Source organism: Bos javanicus, chromosome 17 (genome assembly GCF_032452875.1).
Source record: "Bos javanicus breed banteng chromosome 17, ARS-OSU_banteng_1.0, whole genome shotgun sequence".
Lineage (NCBI taxonomy): Eukaryota > Metazoa > Chordata > Mammalia > Artiodactyla > Bovidae > Bos > Bos javanicus.
In genome coordinates, this window is record NC_083884.1 from 30,012,989 (window position 1) to 30,027,997 (window position 15,009).

Below are 15,009 nucleotides of genomic sequence, written 5' to 3' on the forward strand. Positions count from 1 at the left end.
ATGTAATAAAAGTGGCACTACTCTTCTGTGGTCTTCTTCCCCAAAACCCTTGTCTAACCATGAGAAAAACACTGAAGAAATCTAGATCGAGGGACAGTCAAAAAAAAAAACCCAACTAACACTTCTAAAACTATCAGGGCCATCAAAGACAAAAGAAGTCTGAGACATTGTCATAGACCAGAGGAGGCTAGGGAGACATGTTAACTAAACATAATGTAGTGTCCTCTGTGGGATCCCAGAATAAAGAAAAGGACATTAGAGAAAAACTGGTGAAATCTGAATAAAGTATTTAGTTAAGAATAATATACCAATATTTATTTCTAATTTGTGACACATGTACATACTGAAATGTGATGTTAACAATAAAGAAAAACTGGGTGAGGTGTTCTCTGTACTATATCTGCAACTTTCCTGGAAATCTAAAATTACAGTAAAATTTAAAAATTATCTTTAAAATAATAGACCAGTTCATGTTATAAAGGAAAGCCCCACTATGAAGAATGATATGCCTTCAACCATTTCAAAAACTTAACCTAAAAAAAATACACTATAGAAAAGACGGATTTTATGCATTTTATACACTTTCTGTATAAAGTAACATGCAGTGTAGTGTCATCTGTCTGGACAACTTTTTCCAGTATAATTGCAAGTTAGCTGTACCGTAAGATTTGATTGACCTACTTAGAATTTCAGTTCTTCTAAACATTCATTAAACTTACAAACTAAATTAATGCTTATTCTTACATGTCTTGGCAGAATAAATTAATACTATGTGAACAAATTAATAACCTTGGCTCCTAACTCCTGTGATTTTGGCAGGTTATACTTTCAGTTTCTAAAGCCTATACACAGAGGAGTCCTGAGGTAGGGAACTGCTCTCCTGTCTATACCCATATGGAGTTATCCTTAATGAGTGTTAGAAGCATGCCCCAGAGGAAGAGCAGACCCCATCATACCTTCTTGTCAAAGCCATAAAAAGTTGGCCCAGTGCCCTATTAAGAGACTTCGATGACAACATAAAACACAGTAAGGAAGCAACTCATTCACTCAACAACACTTTTCTTAACACCTGAACTAAGAATACAAAAATGACAGACATTGAAGGGTTTCCATTCTTACTTCAGGGGCAAAATAGCAACATGTTGTTAAACAGGAGGTGTAGAGATGTTAAACAGATGAAACTGAGTTCTTGAAACATGCAACTGAGTATTTCTAGCATATCAGAAGCAGTGAGTAGTAAGAGTAAATACACATTTCATGAAAAAACACTGATCATGTGTCTCCGATCGACTGCCTCTTGTAAACCCAGTAAAGGTTGCAGATTAGGACACAGTCCATGCCCTCAAGGCACTAGCTGTGTGGTAACCAAGAGGGAGGAAGTACATCATTAGTTACAAGCACAAAGTAGAAGTTAATATGTCCCCCAAGAAAAGTACAAAGTGCTCCTGGATGTCAAAGAGGAAAACATTAAATCTAGTTACAAATAGGAAAGTACAGACAGCATTTTGAGATAGGCTTAAATTGTGGTACAAACTAGATAGGGTTGAATGGGAGTATCACAGACAAAGATATAATCTCAGCAAAATCACTCAAGTTCTCCTCTTCATCAAGGGTATGTATATGTGAGTCTTGGGGAATGTGTTTTTATAAAGAAAAGACAAATGCTAAGTCTAGAGGAAAGAGTAGGATAAGTGAAAGTGAAGTTGCTCAGTCTTGTTCGACTCTGTGACCCCATGGACTGTAGCCTATCAGGTTCCACCGTCCATGGGATTTTCCAGGCAAGAATACTGGAGTGGGTTCCCATTTCCTTCTCCAGGAGATCTTCTCGACCGGGGATTGAACTCCGGTCTCCGGCATTGTAGGCAGACGCTTTACCGTCTGAGTCACCAGGGAAGTCCCAGGAGTAAGATAAGGAGCATACTTATCCTCTATGCTCATAACACTTCTCTCCTCAGAATGCTTACCAGCTGTTAAGGGGGAAAATCGCAACCATACTGTGCAGAAATCAGATACTTTAATCAAATGATCAATATTAACATGACCAATGAGGAGCAGATAGACATCATGTGACTCCAGATGCCACATGCTGAGAAGAATATGACATTTCTTTTGTAGTTTTCTAGCCAAACATTGAATTTCCTCAGGAAGAAATTTGAATCTTATCGCAAAGAAACATCAGACAAATTCTAACTGAGGAATATAAAACAACCGGTCCATATTCTTCAAATATGCTAATATCATAAAAGACAAAAGTAGGGAAGATTAAAGGAAACTAAAGAGACAACATGACTAAATACATTATATGGTCTTGGACTGGATTCGGAACTGGAGAGGGGCAAATGCTAGAAAACAACAAGGTTAGGACAATGGACAATTGAAATATAGACTGTACATTGTTTAAAGTTTTATATATCTATGTTAAATTTCCTGAATTTAATAATTATACTGTGTGTACACAAGAGAATATTGATATTTTTAGGAAAAATGCACTGAAGATTAAGAGAGTAAATGGGCATGATGTACCTCCTACTCTCAAATGATACAGGAAAAATATGTACATATATAAGGAAACAGAGAAAGCAAGTAAGAAAACAAATATAACAAAATGTTAAAAATCAGGGACTACAGGTATAGGGTCAGGGAGAGTTACTGACATCATTCTTGCAACTTTTCTGTAGTTTAAATTATTTCAAAATAAAAACTCTTTTAATGTTTTTAAAACACTAAAGTCAAAATTATTTCCAGGGACTTCTCTGGCAGTACAGTGGTTAAGACTCCTTGCTTCCACTTACAAGGAGCACAGGTTCCATCCCTGGTCAGGGAACTAAGATCCGCCATGCTGTATGACCTGGCCAAAAAATTAAAAAAAAAAAATTTAATTATTTTCATGCATAAAAGTTTCATAAGCAATTTCTTCTAAGATATAAACTTTTCACATAAGTAAAAATTACTATTTATAGTACTTAAAATAGCAATTGAAACTTTAGGATCTTCTTTTTTAATATTTTTGTCTTATTTAAACATTTTGTTTAAATATTGTCTTATTTAAACATTTCCATGTAAAAACTTGGCCACATATCATTTTTAGTAACTATATATTCACTACGATGTAATTATTCTTCTATTGAAGAGTTGTTACCTCCAATTTTCTCAATTATAGTATTACTGATATGAGTATAGCTATAAAAACTACTTTACTTCCTTTGGGAACATTTGCTAGGGATTTTAGAATAATTCTGTAGAACAAGGTACAAAAAAAAACCTACTATTTTAGATGTCAAACTTACATGAATTGAGATCCACTCACTCTAGAGGACATTTTCCATACTTTTGAATATGGAATAGGTTTTGAAAATCACTCATGAACACTGGTGCCATTGCCAGACAACAGCTCCTACACATACACACACCATTCACCAAGCCTGCAGAGTAAACCGAAAGAGAAAGAGAAAGAGAAGGATACGCAAGGAGCCAAGCTGACAGACTATCATTGTGTTGATTCACCACCAACTCAGCTGGAAAGCTTTTCTAGTTAACACAAAGCACAGCAGACCAAAGATGCCCATGCTCAGATACACTGCCTTTAGTCAATACATCTTATTCTTAACAAAACCTTCTCAAGACTTTAATACAAAAACTGCTTAGTTAAAAAAAAAAAAAAAAGACATGTACACTTTGACTCTAAGTGTGTCTGGGGAGCTTGAGCATCAAACAACTGAAGAATTGTTTTGTATGTAATAATAATTATGTCAGGCTATAGACCAACTGGAGTGAATGATTGTAAACAAGGAACACCAATTAGCAATTTCATCAATTAGAAACTGGTTTGCAAAAGGATAAAAAGAAGCTCATGGGATTTTGTGAAAATCCTATTTCTGTCTTTAAGGAAGTATACACACATACACATTAAGATGTATCTTTGCTGAGATAGGTAAAATGTATGGATACACATAAAATGTAAGTACTTGAATTCTTACTAATACACACAAGGAAAGTTTTCAAAGAGTTACCTAATACAAGGGAATGTTTAGGAGCAATGGAAATGATTTTTATCACAAGAACTAAATCATCTATATGGTTCTGAAATTGGTTACATGAGTACATGCATTGATAAAATTCTCAAACTGTTCACTTAAGATCTACAAATTACTCCATGTAAGATATGTCTCAAAAATGCAATAGAAAACACACAAAATCAGCAGACCTGCTCTGTCACTAACTAGTTTTATGTGCTTAAGCAAGTCATATAACCTCAGTTTCCTCATCTGAAAAAACAAGAAGATAATCTCTTTAACATAATCCCTAGATTCTTTACCAGCTTTAAGAGTCTAATTGACAATTTTTTCAAGTAGCGACAAATTTATGGAAATTAATAACCTGACTGAGGACTTTGACAATTTTAACTTTACAAGTTTCAATCACATTTAATACATGAATACATTATCATCATAAATAAAAGTTCTTGCAATCCTAGAGGGGGCTTGTCCTGCCAGGTTTCAGTGAATTCTTCTAGACCTTTTCGTTGTTGCTGCAGAGGCAGTACAGCTCTGTGGATGCACATGAAGACTGTGGAGCAGTGCTGTCTAGTCCACAGCCCAGCAGCACCTCTAGCCAGGGTAGACCTTGTTGAAGACATCCAAAATCCCTGTGCTTCAGTTTCCCCATCTAAAAACACTGACAAAAATGGCAGCCATTCCTGGGGTTGTAGTGAGAACAATATATGATACACACAAAACACTTAGACCCTGGCACCCAGGAAGTGTCACTTACTACTGATAAACTCTTCACTATTTCATAATAAAATATCTACACTTGTTCCTTAAAGAATAAGTAATTTAAACACTAACTCTATCTCAAAGTCACTTAAAATGCAACACTAAATACAAAGGCACTCAGAAAAATAGGTCTCTTTGCCAATTTAATCATTGGTCTTAAGCCAAAATATTTCTTCACTATCATTCAATACACCTTGTAGATGGAAACCAGGCCCATCAAATTTCTGTTACCAATATTTCAGATTTTTAAATATGAAAAGCACTAAATGAGTGAGGGTGCGGTGAAAATTGAATTCAACAGAGCCACATTCCGTCTTATCTCTGTAGGTCTGCCCCATCACTGAAAATCACCAAGCAGTCATGATATCTAAGGACCCAAGGATGGCATAAAATGTTGCAACATACAGCCTGATGAATGACTGAGCTCTGTGTCTCGGCTTAGGAAAGGGGGATACAACGTGCTTCCTATTATTCACTCTGCATTTACTCTGTCAAATTTTTTCATTTCCTAATGCAGAACCCTTTAGTGAAGGAAAAAAAAGCCTGCCTGGTTGGATTTGCATTTATTATTTCAGTGACACAGAAAGACATGGAAACTAAACTTTCAATTGACACGATGGAGAATAAAATGCCACATTTTCTTCCAAACAATTTTTTACCTTTACACAGAGTTAAGAGCCTGAGCCAAAGGTTCTTGACTCTATCTATGTGAAAGGACTCTGACAACCATTTAGTCCACAAGTCAACAGCCTTAAATATCAAAAATGTGAGGACTCTGAATGTGAATTTGTACAGTTCGTGGCTCTCCTGGAAACTGTCTGCTTCTGGAACAACCTACCTGCAGAGGGTAGCTAGGTAGTGCCCTGCTAGAGGTAAGAGAAACCAAGAGGGTGGGGAGAAAGGCCTGGAATTGCCCTTTAACCAGACACAAGCATGTCTCCCTTGTTTTCTTGGCTGAACATCGTATCAACGTGTTTCCAAGAACAACGCCTGACCTCGGGTTGCAGAGTGAACTATGGCCCTTTTGGTTTGATTTAAAGATCCCTCTGCTCCAAATTTCCCCTCACTCTCCTTTGCAACTGCCTGATAGCATGTATTTGAGATTTATTCCTTTAGTTAATATGCATTGTCTTAGAATGCCAAAGACAGTTTTTTCTTTTTTAATTGAAGTATAGTTGAATTACAATGCTGTGTTAATTACTGCTGTACAGCAAAATGACTCAGTTATACATACATATACATTTTCATATTCTTTTCCATTATGGTTTATCACAAGATATTGAATATAGTTCCCTGTGCTATGCAATAAGACTTTATTGTTCATCCATTCTATATATACACCAGTTTGTATCTGCTAATCGCAAATCCTCAACCTAACCCTCTCCTACCCTGCTCCCCCTTGGCAACCACCAGTCTATTCTCAATGTGGGACAGTTTGTTAATGCACTAAGTCATCCATCAGTCACTCCCACTAGGGCATGTGTGCATTTATCCATTCCCTTCTTTCTACTAGCTGGCTGAAATCACCAAATCTAGAGGATAAGAATTATTGAGTTATGGATTGCGCACATTCCATAAAATGCATATGGATTATGCTTTATTTCTGCCATTCTGTTTTATCTTTTGACTCAGGAGAAGACTTTCAAAGGGAGGAAAAGATGGTTTTGGAGCATGGAGCACTACCAAGGAAGGAAGAGGAGAGAGAGGTGACAGAGTAGGCAGCTGGAGGACAGCAGGAGAGACCTGATGCCCCAGGGTGAGGAAAGGAACCAGGAAGTGAGTTTAACTCAAAAAGCCCCAATATTTCCCAACTTCGGGACCAGTTCACTTTCAGGGAATATGACTTCAGATCTGGGCAATGACCTAGAGTTGCATAAACTCTGCTTATCTTTCAAATTAAACCACTGAGTTTAATAAGGGAGCAATTTTTCAGTGCATAAACTGAATTTTAAACAACCCAATAACCACATGAAGAAAGCATTAGAAAAAATTCTAAATGTACACACATCCCATCATGTACATAATCGTAATTTCAGCGAGGAGTGGAATCCTGGAGCTGCAAGTGACACAGAGAAAATTACCCATCTACACATTTTTCCCTCTTCACTGAGGCAAAGTGACAGCTGTGGCAGTCTTCTGCGTGATGACTTTGGGTGGGTAAGATGATCTTCCCACCTGGTCTGGCTATATTTCATATGGCCATGGCCACAACAGCTATGAATTTGCTTCAAATAAACTATTGTTTCTCAAGTCTACTTAGACTATAAGAATTGTTCAGGGTGCTTATTTAAAGCATGCTGTGTGCTGTGCTTAGTTGCTCAGTCGTGTCCGACTTCTTTGTGACCCCATGGACTATAGCCCGCCAGGCTCCTCTGTCCACGGGATTTTCCAGGCAAGAATACTGGAGTGGGTTGCCATGCCCTCCTCCAGGGGATCTTCTGAACAAGGGACCGAACCGAGGTCTCCCACAATGCTGGTGGATTCTTTATTGTCTGAGCTACCAGGGATGCCCAAGAATACTGGAGTGGGTAGCCTATCCCCTCTCCACGGGATCTTCCCCACCCAGGAATATGAACCAGAGTCTCCTGAATTGCAGGCAGATTCTTTGACAGCTGAGCTACCAGGGAAGCTCTGTTTAAAGTATACTATTCCTCAAAATTCAGATTCAACAGGCCTGGAAAGGATCCAGAAAACTGTGTTTTTCACCAACACTTTAGATGATTTTTATAATCAGGCAAGTTTTACAAATACTAAGATAAGAAATGCACAATTTCAGAAAGAAAACTAGGAAAAGGGAGAGGGCAGAGGAAGTTGTTTATCCTCTGAGTTTGGGAATACATGTTGCTGTCCCTTTCAAAGAATTAGGTACATTATTACTTCAGGTCCCATCCACTGCCTATCTTGAGCTGAGAACTTTTCAACAATACACAGGAATCCAAGCTAAAGAGGGAATTCAACTCTTGAAGTTGTATAAAGGCCTATTAATACCCACAAACTCACTATATACAACAAAACATACAATGAAAACCTAGTATTGTATAGCTCTTCTTCCATGCTGCTGCTAAGTCGCTTCAGTTGTGTCCGAATGTGTGACTCCATAGACGGCAGGCAGCCCACCAGGCTCCCCGTCCCTGGGATTCTCCAGGCAAGAACACTGGAGTGCGTTGCCATTTCCTTCTCCAATGCATGAAAGTGAAAAGTGAAAGTGAAGTCGCTCAGTCGTGTCCAACTCTTAGTGACCCCATGGACTGGAGCCTACCAGGTTCCTCCGTCCATGGGATTTTCCAGGCAAGAATACTGGAGTGGGTTGCCATTGCCTTATCCTCTTCCATGTGCTGATGATAAAGTCATAGCCCCACCACCAACACCAAAAAAAAAACCACACAAAGATACATCTCAATACTGTAATGGTGCCACCAAAGTTCTAAGATAACAGACTAAAGCTAGCTAATTACAGTAAGTTAAATGTGGGTACTACCAGAGCTGGTTTGAAGTACAACCCTCAAATGGAACACAATTTTTCACAAGAATTCCTCCACCACAGAATTGCAACAGGAACCTCATTTGGCAACTTCACAAACACAGAGCCTAGGCCTAGAAAAGAACATTGGAGAATAAAAACAGTAATTTTAAGTGAAGTCTTTTTATATTTTTTCCTTCATTGTTATTTTAATGATACGTCATAAAAAATTAACAATTGTTGATGTATTACTTACCATTTTTCCTTTGTTTATTTGTTTTTTGGCCATACCTCCCAGCTTGTGGGATCCTAGTTCCCCAACCTGGGCCCTTGGCAGTGAAAGTGTGGAATCCTAACCACTGGCCCACCAGGAAATTCCCCAAAGCATTACTTACTATTAAAGGCAATGGCAACCCACTCCAATACTCTTGCCTGGAAAATCCATGGACGGAGGAGCCTGGTAGGCTGCAGTCCATGGGGCTGCTAAGAGTCGGACACAACTGAGCGACTTCACTTTCACTTTTCACTTTCATGCACTGGAGAAGGAAATGGCAACCCACTCCTGTGTTCTTGCCTGGAGAATCCCAGGGACGGGGGAGCCTGGTGGGCTGCCGTCTATGGGGTCGCACAGGGTTGGACACGACTGAAGTGACTTAGCAGTAATAAATCACTATTTTGTCAAAAAGAAAATTTAAATATTCCTTCATGACAACTGAATCAGTTTACTAATTGCTCCCACTGATGGAGATATTATATTCTATCAACACATTTCTTTGTCACAAACTTCATATTCAGACACAGAAGCGACATGAGGTATTGAGAGTCACATCCCAATTTCAGGCAAAGCATTTACTATACTATAAAAACAGAATTAAATGTTTATTAAAATAGCACTAATTAAACACAGAATTAAACAGAATTAAACACTATTATTCTCAGGTAAAATTTGATATTATATATTTATACTTTCATTTTATAATAACTGGAATTACTACAACTATCTTTATAATATAATATTGATAGCTTATATACAGGCATATTTCATTTTATTGTCTTCACTTTATTATGTCTATAAATACCACATTTTTTTAAAAATGAAGATTTGTGGCAACCCTGCACTGTCAGATGATGATTTGCATTTCTTAGCAATAAAGTATTTCTTAATTAAGGTTGTATGTTAAAAAAATGTTGTATGTTGTTTTTTCAGACATAATACTATTGCACACTTAATATGCTACAATATAGTGTAAATATTACTTTTATATAAACTTTAAAATTAAAAAAAATTTCTGTAACTAGCTTTATTGAGATATTTACCTTATTGTTGTAATCTGAAACTGAACCTACAATATCTCCGAAGTATGCCTGTAGATGAGTTGATTTTATTTTCAAGTAATGCTGCTAGAGCACTGTTTATAATAGCCAAGACGTGGAAGCAACCTAGATGTCCATCAGCAGATGAATGGATAAGAAAGCTGTGGTACATATACACAATGGAGTATTACTCAGCCATTAAAAAGAATACATTTGAATCAGTTCTAATGAGGTGGATGAAACTGGAGCCTATTATACAGAGTGAAGTAAGCCAGAAGGAAAAACATAAATACAGTATACTAACGCATATATATGGAATTTAGAAAGATGGTAACAATAACCCGGTGTACGAGACAGCAAAAGAGACACTGATGTATAGAACAGTCTTATGGACTCTGTGGGAGAGGGAGAGGGTGGGAAGATGTGGGAGAATGGCAATGAAACATGTAAAATATCATGTAGGAAACGAGTTGCCAGTCCAGGTTCGATGCATGATGCTGGATGCTTGGGGCTGGTGCACTGGGACGGCCCAGAGGGATGGTATGGGGAGGGAGGAGGGAGGAGGGTTCGGGATGGGGAACACATGTATACCTGTGGCGGATTCATTTTGATATTTGGCAAAACTAATACAATTATGTAAAGTTTAAAAATAAAATAAAATTGGAAGAATAAAAAATAAAAAAAAAAAAAAAAAAAAGTAATGCTGCTAGAGCTTTACAGCTGTAATAGGCAGTTAGAACACTTAAGGCATCAAAAGTGGCCAAATGAATGAATAAAAGAGAAATAGACAATGCATATTACACATAGTGGAACCAAAGGCTAATTGGTGACTAAGGATGATGACCAAGATGTAACCAACCACAGCAAGTATTTTGACAGCTCTCATTTTAATAGTCAGTGCCCCCTTCCCAACAGGAACACACTATAATGTATCTGCACACTCTCCCGTCATCTCCTCTCTTCCAGATTCCCTGGTAACCTGGGCTTTCTCTCTCTCAAAGTACCTCTGAATCCATAATTTCAGAAAGTTCCTAGCAAAACAGTCATGACATAGAAAATGTGTGCTGGCAGAGCCTCACTAGGAGTGCAAAGAAATTAGGAGCCTAGCTCCTGAGTAGAAGAGTAGGAGAGCACAATGGTAAGTCCTGGCCCTACTGGCTGGTGATCTTGAACAAGTGACTTAATCTTTCTAGGTCTCAGTTTCCTCATATGTAAAATGAAGATGAAACCGCTCCTACCCCATAAAGTTGCTGGGAGAACTGTCGAGATAATGTAGGTAAAGCACTTCCTTCATTACCCGGCAGGTAGTAAGGACTCAATGGGTGTCAGCCATTGCAGCCTTTGGGGATTGCTGAGTGACAGCAGCCATGTCCCTCAAGAACACTGTGGGACAACTTAGGCACAAGTGCCAGCATGGGAGAATCCTGACCCTCCACTGAGCCCCTGCAATGCCATGTCAGGGGAGTCCACATGGTACAGACTGCCTGGATGCAAGTGATCAGGGTTTAGTTGTGTGACCTGCAATGGTTGCTTAACCTCATTGTACCTCAGTTTGTTCATGTGTAAAGTTGTGATAATAATAGTACCTGACCAACACATTATTGTGAGGATTAAAAGGAATATGTGTGTGTATGTGTATGAACTTACACAAACATGTAGTCTGTTTACAACTGTATAAATTAGCTGCTATTATTCTAAGCCACCCTCGGTTTTCACTTGTTACCAACATCTCTGTGTTGAAGTAGACAGATAAATGACATTTTGTGTGGTCACTGAGGGAAATTTAAAATATCTTGCTATATTTTTCAAATAATCTGAGAAATACTCTGCACTCTATATTTCTGTTGGAAGAAGTCTGAGACCAGCATATCAGTAAGTCTTTTTCTTGTTTTAAAATATTTATTATTAAACTGAAAAAGCCTTGAACAGTATGTGACAATGTACAAGAATTCGTATTTTTCCTAAAAAAGTCAGACTCTTCTGCCCCTAAGTGTTTCAGACAGTGAAAGAGAAAACTCTAGCTTAAGAGAATTGTTTTGCCAAATAAAAGTGGCCTCAAAAGTGTTTACAATTCTCATTTGATTATTCTTACTGCTGAAAAAAGTGGAAATGCTTATGAGGACTTTAAATAAAACTTTCATTACATGCAAAGGAAATGGTACAAACTACACACTAGACTATTCTCCAGTTTTTTAATTAAGTCAAGTAAAGTAAGGAAGCATTCAAGATAAGGCTGAAACACACCCTTCCCACTGGTTATCTGCCACTCCTGATAAAAAAAAAAACTGTAATCGAAGCCAATCCTGGGTAAAGCAAGGTCCTGGCAAAAGGCACTATTTCCTCCTACAAATATTCACAGCAAGGTTGTACCAAACCATTTTTTCACGCAGTGCTGTCTTGGTCACTAAGCGTCCACCACCCCCACACCGTCCTCTCTCCCTTGCTCTCTTGTTTCTCTGTCTCTCTCTCTTACCCTGTGTCTCTCTCCCTCTCAAACACATAGTCAGTCTCAATGATGGTTTGGAGCAAAGATGAGAAATAGTAGACTGAACAGCTTTTCATACAGTTGACATGCAGAGCCTTGTTATAAGTACTGAGATACCCAGCAGTAACTAGCTCTCCCCACCATCCTTCCCTGGCCAGTTTCCAGACATGAAAGAAAGAATCCCTTTAAAAGGCTATGTCAAAGATAGCCACAATGTCCACCTAATCTTGCACATTCCAGAATTCTTCAGAATACAACTGACCCTTGAACAACACAGGTATGAAATGCATGGATCCAACTTATATACAAATTTTTAAAAAATAGTAAATACTAGAATACAACACAATCTACAATTTGTTCAATCCATAGATATGGAGCCGCTGATATGGAGAAAGTGTATCCATGAAGGGAGAGCCAATTTTAAGTCATGTGGGGACTTCCGACTCCACCAGAGGGACCCCCAATTACACCATCAACCCCCTGCCACTGCTGAAGGGTTAATGAAGCATTTAATGAACCCCAGAAATGTCAGACTACTAAAATTCTTCTGGCAGTGATACCCAGATTTATGACTATTGCATCTTAAGCTAGGAGAATACTTAGGGAATTTTAAATTCTAGCTCCCTTAAAAATGTCTATCATTTATCATCCAAATTTGCCATATGTCAACTTTGGCAGCTTTTTAGCAGTCTATGTAAAGAGTCAGAGTACTTAGTCCAATTCCAGACAACTGATCTCCAGGTCACATACCACCTGTACTCAGGACAACTCTGGATTTAGAGTGTTCCCCTGAGGCTTAGTGGGTGACAAAACAGTCCAGAACAAGGAAACCCAGAACCCCACAGAGCCAAGAGGAAAGCTGGTAATGAAGAAAGGTTCCAAGAGAAACAACTGGTGGGAGGAATTCAGTATCTTGTTGTGTTGTGGTCAGTTCCTAAGTCATGTCTGACTCTTTGCGACCCCATGGAATGCAGCACACCAGATTTCCCTGTCCTTCACTATCTCCCAGAGTTTGCTCAAATTCACGTCCACTGAGTCAGTGATGCTATCTAATATCTTGTTGCAATAGAGTAATGGAATTCTCTAGTCCTCTAGTGGACTAGAGGAATGAATGTATGTGTGTCTGCCAGGCATTACAGTCTGACAGGAGGGAACTTTTAAAAGCATATGCTTTCTCAGCCCACAGAAAATCTGGGGTCTCAGGAAGCACACCAAGCCAGAGAGGGGACCAGCTGAGGCCCAGTCACCAGTCATAGTGAAGTGTGCCACATCAGATCTTTTCAAGAATTAGTGATGGTATGGTTAAACACATAAATACATAAAACTATACATGGGAGAAAAACTCTAGAAATTATAAGATTAGGTATCTAGTCTCATGTTTACCCCTTCCAAGTTAGGTGACCTTCAACAAATCACTAGGCCTGTTTCATCAGCTTTTCTTTTTGGCTGCATCATTCAGCATGTGGGATCTTTGTTCCCAACTCTCTGCACTGAAAGGGCAGAGTCTTAATCACTGGACCACCAGGGAAGTCCCTGTTTCAACAGCTTTAAATGGAAACAATAACCATTACACCTATTGTATGTGTTGTAAAGGTCTGATACAAAGATAGATGTGAAAACAGTTTATAAACCAGCTCTAGACCTGTGACATGGCTTATTTTCACTTTACTGCATATCCAAGGGATGCTCTGGACTTGCAAGAGGAACAGTGGCTGACAGTGTTAGGACTGTCACCACAGCAGGAAGTAGGGAAGCATTTGGGCTGGTAAAGTCTCAGAATCTGTGCAACTCTTTAAAGCCTCCTCCTGCAGACTCTAATGCCCTGCTGCCCTACTCCGCCCCAACAAACACACACTGAGAGTCAGTCCTCTAGTCCAATAGTATTTTCAATTACTCTATTGTCAACATAATACTTGACTACCCTATTGTAAGCTGAAACTGGAAGTGTGGAGACCCCAAGGCCCACAGATGTGCTTTCCGTGGCCTTCAGTTTGGCCTACAAAAGGTACCTCTGCTCCCACCCAACAAAAATTACACATATCCTCTAGTTTTTATAATGTTTAAAAATTATGAGATTCCCATAAAAATTTACTTTTCTAGCTTCTCTTGAAAAATCAAAAGATCTAGCAATACTGGGCCCAAATTCCCAGAAGGCAACACTCAAACTTTCAGGAGTATAATAATCAAGGGGAGAGATCATTAAAATACAGACTGCAAGACCCCATCCTAAGAGTTTTGATTCATTAGGTCTGGGATGGGACTGAAAAACTGCATTTCTAACAAGTTCCAGGTGATTTTGATGTTGCTGGTCCCGAGATGATACTTTGAGAAGTACTGCGCTAGATCCTTGCATGGGCTATTCCTGTTAAATAGGGACTCCAGTTTACCAAAGTCCACACCACCTTCTACTGTCAGTGACAAAAGTATCTGTTGTTAATTACCATGTTTATTCTGTAGTTTCTCTTACACATGCAAAGCCACTTAACTAACTTAATATGCCTGACCTCTTAAGTGTGTGAATTACCAGCAACCTCTGCTACTTGTAGGCAAGAAATCTGCCTTCTGCACCCCCTCCTCCCTCTTCAACCCCTGTCTCTCTGCTTCTCTCAAACATACACCCTCACCATCTTACACAGTGACATACACATAGCGTTCAAATACGTTAGTTGATTTGAATACCTGCAGAAAGTCTGAATCCTTCAAGGCCTGAGCTGATAGCAAGACTTTTTAGCCAGGAACTGGTTTAGGTTTCCTTCCCCTCATCTACTGTATCCTGATCTAAGACACGATGCTGCCTCAAATGTGGAGGTGAAAGGCAAAGAACGAAGATCATCATACAGGATAAGCATAAGTTCTCCCAAGACCCACTTCTCCTATTAGGCTTGTTGCATTCAGTACTTAGCTCCAAATCCTCAAATTAGTTATTATCCAGGTATATTATCAATTGATCGATTCAACCAACTGCTTTCACTAAT

The 15,009-nt window shown here is 38.8% G+C and overlaps 1 long non-coding RNA gene across 1 annotated transcript in view; it reads right to left on the reverse strand.

Moving 5' to 3' along the window:
- Nucleotides 1-240: 240 nt before the first annotated feature.
- The window catches only part of LOC133228618 (uncharacterized), a 28,562-nt gene continuing 13,793 nt past the window's right edge, over nucleotides 241-15,009 (reverse strand). The window contains exons 5-6 of the long non-coding RNA XR_009730296.1: nucleotides 8,254-8,369; nucleotides 241-2,848 (exon numbers count right to left, since the gene is read on the reverse strand). This is a non-coding gene — a long non-coding RNA (uncharacterized LOC133228618). The remainder of the gene's footprint in view (nucleotides 2,849-8,253; nucleotides 8,370-15,009) is intronic.